Raw genomic sequence first — 5398 nt, forward strand, 5'->3', positions numbered from 1 at the left:
TATATGTAGCTAGATTCAGTTTGGTAGTATTTTACTGAGAATATTTGTGTCTATATTAATGAGGTACACTGACTGTAGTTTTCTTCCTTTTTTTTTTTTTTCTTGAGACTGAGTCTTGCTCTGTTGCCAGGCTGGAGTGCAGTGGCACAGTTTTGGTTCACTGCAACGTCCACCTCCTGGGTTCAAGTGATTCTCCTGCCTCAGCCTCCTGAGTAGCTGGGATTACAGGCGCCTACCACCATGCCTGGCTATTTTTTTGTATTTTTAGTAGAGATGGGATTTCACCATTTTGGCTAGGCTGGTCTCAAACTCCTGACCTCGTGATCTGCCCACCTTGGCCTCCCAAAGCACTGGGATTACAGGTGTGAGCCACTACGCCTGGCCAAAGTTTTCATGTGATGTCTTTGATTTTGGTATCAGGGTATTAATGAACTCATAGAATATGTTAGTTTGGAAGTGTTCCTTACTCTTATTTTTTGGAAAAGTTTGTGAATAATTCATGTTTTGTTTTGTTTTGTTGTTTTGTTTTTTTTTTTGAGATGGAGCCTAACTCTGTTGCCCAGGCTGGAGTGCAGTGGTGCAATCTTGGCTCACTGCAAGCTCTGCTCCTGGGTTCACGCCGTTCTTCTGCTTCAGCCTCCTGAGTAGCTGGGACAACAAGTGCCCGCTACCACGCCTGGCTAATTTTTTGTAATTTTAGTAGGGTTTGGGTTTCACCGTGTTAGCCAGATGTTCTTGATCTCCTGACCTCACGATCCGCCTGCCTTGGCCTCCCAGAGTGCTGGGATTACAGGCATGAGCTACCTCGCCCAGCCATATTAGCTCTTCTTTAATATTTGGTAGAATTTACTACTGAAGCCATCTTGTCCTGAGTTTTCCTTCTAGGAACATTTTTGATGATTAATCTAATCTTTTTAGTTGTTATAGTTTCATTTGTATTTTCTATTTCTTCTTGAGTTATAGTTTCATTTGTATTTTCTATTTCTTCTTCTTTGTTTCTGTCTTCCTAGAGATTTATTCATTTTATCTAGCTGATCTAATTTGTTGGCATAAAATTGTTCATAGAATTCCCTTAAAATTCTTTTTATTTCTGTAAAGTCAGTAGTAATGTACTTTCTTTCATTCTGAAATTTAGTAATTTGATTCTTCTCTCTGTTATTTGTGGTCAATCTATGTAAAAGTTGTCAGTTTTTTTTTTTTTTTCAAGGAAGTAAATTTGGTTTTATTTCCTGTATTGTTTCTCTAGTCTCTATTTTTGTCTGTTCTAATCTTTATTACTTCCTCTATTTTGCTTTTCTATACCTCATTTATTAAGTTTTCTAAACTTAGGTACTAGTGTTGATTTTTATTACATCCTATTAGGGGCATCTATATAGGTCATATGATTTATCTTACTGGTCTATTAGTATAAATTTATTAATATATTTTCTAATATTAATTTATTCCTGAATTTCTACTAGATTATTGTGACATAAAAGTGAAGAGGATATTGATTCTCTTAAATACCTTTTGTATTTATCAAAGATCTGTAGTTAGTATATGTGATTTTAATGATTAGAAACATATGATTTTATTTTATGTTTAAAATGATAAAGCTATAGAAAATATTAAGTATCTGAGTGTGGAAAATTTGATAAAATTGAAGAACATGGAGAAAATCTCAAAGTATTTTATTACATATAAAAATTCTGTGTGTCAAGATATATAATAATAAGAAAAACTGTGAAAATATGCATGTAACAAATAGCAAAAAACCCAAATTCTTACTCAGTAGGAGCCCCTTAAATGGGAAAGGTCCAAAACCATCTTAGTATATAAATAAGCTAATTAGCAGAAAAGACGATCTAAAGCAAAGGAAATGGAAAGCACTAATACATATTTGGAAAGTTGTCACCAGCATTATAGACATTTAAATTAAGTTGAGTTGTTACATTCATCTAAGAAATCAGCCCAAGATTTAAAAAATGGATATTACTCAAATGTTGGTGAGAGTGTCGTTTGAGAGGGGAAACTCACATATTCTTGCTCTAAGTGTAGTTGGTGTAAGCTCTTTGGAAAGCAATATGGCACTCTTTCAAGGGCCTTAAAAATGTTCATACATTGTGACTAAATAAGGGGAAAAAAAGCTGAAAAAATATAAAGTGATTTAGGGACAAAGAAGTTCAACTGAGTAGTGATTTTAATGGCAAAAAAGTGCTAAACATATATATGTTCATAATTAGCACATTAATAATAAGATTCAATGTTTTGCAGCTATTCATATTATAAAGGATTTTTAATACCATAGAAAATACTGCTAATAGATTATTATATCAAAAAAGGATATAAATTTTGTTCAGTTAAATTAAAATTTGTCAAAATGCAAAGAAAATATATATAAGATAAAATAAGGAAGGAAACATGAAGTCTAAAAAGTCCTCACTGGAAAACAGAATAGGTCTAGAGACTTTTATTTTTTGTAAGAGGCATCTGTCGTAATTTATTTAACTTATTCTATTTATTTGGTTCTTTCAGTTTTTCTCCTTTTCGAGTCAACTACATATACTTCTCGAAAATTATGTGTTTTCTTAAGCTTTTCAATTGTATTAGCTTTGGTTTGGATAAAATTTGCTTAGAATAAAACAAAACCTATACACTTTTTATATTTCCTATATTATTTGTAAATGGTATGTCTGATTTTGTCTTCTTTTGTGTTGGTTTGCTTAATTATCTTGTCAGAGTTTGGGCTATCTTATCGATTTTTATATTTAAAACTAAAGCTCTTAGATTTATTTATAAGTTCTATTATCTTTCTGTCTTTTCCATATTTTATATGTATTTTATGTTCAATATTGTCTTCCTCTTGCCTTCCTTAGGAATTCTTTTTCCTGCAGGTTTTTTTTCCCTTACTTTCTTGATTTTGAATGCCTTTTCTTTTTTTTTTTTTAAATAAACTATTTAAGGAGCAATGGTTTAATTCTTACCACAACCATGATTAAATCCCATAAGTTTTTATATATTCAATTCTCGTCTCCATTGTTGGTTCCATAAACTACAGATATTTTAGAATTGTCTGTTTAGAATTCTAGAAATATCTAGAATTGAGTAGCTCTCTTCCCTTGACTTCTGGTTACTGGTAATTATTTTCTTCATCTCTTTTGTCTTCCTTACTCCTTTTCCTCCTTGTTGTCATCAGAAAATGGGGTATGACACAGGCAGTTTCAGGAAATAGTTTTGCTAGGTGGTGGTAGTGATGGGTGTTAGGGGTGTGGCTGGATAATTCTTAGGTCTGTGATGCCCCTGACTGAGCTAATGGGGAACGGTGAAGATGAGTCAGAATTTTTCTCTTCTTCGGAGCTAGCATGTTCTTCTGGATTAGCTGATGCAGTGAGCTGTGGCTGCATCTTGCACTCCAGCCTACTACTGCTTCATTTAATGGAAATATCTCTATATTATGATACATAATATTTTAAGCTAGAGCAGTTGTGTGTGTGTGTGGACGGGGGAGTTTGTTGGTAGGGGGTGGGTGTATTTCCGCAGGTACTTGAAAGAAGACATTCCAGGTATTGTATGTGCTAATGGTTTGAATGTGTGCCCTCAAATTCAAGTGTTGCCAATGTGGTAATATTAAGAAGCAGGACCTCTAAGAGGTTATTAGGTCATAAGGACTCTTCCCCTCATGAATAGGACCAAAGCCTCTTTATTAGGCTCATGCAGGCCAGGCGCAGTGGCTCACACCTGTAATCCCAGTGCTTTAGAAGGCTGAGGAGGGCGGATCGTGAGGTCAAGAGATCGAGACCATCTTGGCTAACATGGTGAAACCCCATCTCTACTAAAAATACTAAAATTAGCTGGGTGAGGCGGTGCGTGCCTGTAGTCCCAGCTACTTGGGAGCCTGAGGCAGGAGAATTGCTTGAACCCCGGAGGCGGAGGTTGCAGTGATCCAAGATTGTGCCGCTGAACTCCAGCCAGGCAACAGAATGAGACTCCATCTCAAAAAAAAAAAGGCTCATTCAGCTCCCTTGATCTTTCATTTTTCTGACCTATGAGGATTCAGTGTTTCTTCCCTCTAGAGGATGCAGCAATAAGGTGCCATCTTGGAAGCAGACAGTAGTAGTCACCAGACATTCACACCTGTCAGTGCCTTGATCTTGGACTTCCTGGCCTCTTGAACTGTGAGAAATAAATTTCTGTTCTTTATAAATTACGCAAGTGGTGGTATCTGTTATGGCAGTACAAATGGACTAAGACAGATAACAACTTTTTATTCTTAGCCTCCTTTAAAAAGTCAGGTATCCTCAGAAAATGTTACTTTGGTAGTGGAGAAATAGGCAAAAAGCCCTCAGAACTGGTCCTTTATCACAACCCAAATCACCTACCTGCAGATGACGTTAGAGTTAGTATCTCCTATTCAGATTCCATTGCTAAGCTCTAGAGGCCTCCTCTTGAATTTTCTACATGTCCTTCAAACTCAACGTAGTTAACCCAGAACCCATCATCTTTCTTCCTGAGCTCCCTTCTTTGTCTCTATTTTTTATTTGGTTAACTTGCACTACCATTTAACCAGTTCCCAACATAGAATCATCCCACATCCTTCACTTATAGGTTATGAAGAATCTTAATATATTTGGACATTGTCCCCTTGTCTCCGTCCTCACAGCCATTGCCTTGGTGAGGCTTTCTCTTGTCTGAATTATTATTATTATTTTTAGAGTTATAGTCCAATCTTTATTTAAAAATCTGATGTGCCAGCTTAGTGTTTTCCACCAACTCAGGGAGCTGAAATTGTCACAGGCGTCACAGTCTTTTGTTCAGGTGCTGTCTTTGTAGGTGCTTTAGCAGCAGCCATTGCAGTCTTTTTAGATGCTTGCTTAGCCTTTTGTGCTTCCTTAGCAGCCCTGGTAGTTTGTTCTCGTTGAGCCATTCTAACTTCAGGTTTCTGATTCCTCTTGGCCATGATGTCAGCAAGAGACGCACCAGTAATGGTTATCTGGAATTTGACTGCTCGGCGGGTTCTTTTCTTTTGAATTTCTTCCCGCTGTCCCTTTTTGCGCTTCTTTCTATAGAGGATAGTCCAGTTTACTTGCTGAGAATTCCTCTTGGAAATAAATGCATTAAGAAACTGGAAAACCTTCTCGTCCATCGTGGTGTAGTCCCTCCCGTGTCTGGGGTGGATCTTGTACCCGCTGAAACTGCATGGCTTGACCTTCAACTGCTTTATCTTTTTTTTTTTTTCTTTCTTTTTTTTTATTATACTTTAAGTTCTAGGATACATGTACATAATGTGCAGGTTTGTTACATATGTATACTTGTGCCATGTTGGTGTGCTGCACCCATCACTCGTCCTTTACATCAGGTATAACTCCCAGTGCAATCCCTCCCCCCTCCCCCCTCCCCATAATAGGCCCCCGTGTGTGAT

At 36.7% G+C, this 5398-nt stretch overlaps 1 pseudogene; it reads right to left on the bottom strand.

Annotated features, from left to right (window-relative positions):
- Positions 1 to 4750: 4750 nt before the first annotated feature.
- On the bottom strand, positions 4751 to 5122 carry LOC108517234 (60S ribosomal protein L24 pseudogene; annotated as a pseudogene).
- Between the last annotated feature and the right edge of the window lie 276 nt (positions 5123 to 5398).

The sequence above is a fragment of the Rhinopithecus bieti genome, unplaced genomic scaffold (genome assembly GCF_001698545.2).
Source record: "Rhinopithecus bieti isolate Rb0 unplaced genomic scaffold, ASM169854v2 scaffold_39386, whole genome shotgun sequence".
NCBI lineage: Eukaryota > Metazoa > Chordata > Mammalia > Primates > Cercopithecidae > Rhinopithecus > Rhinopithecus bieti.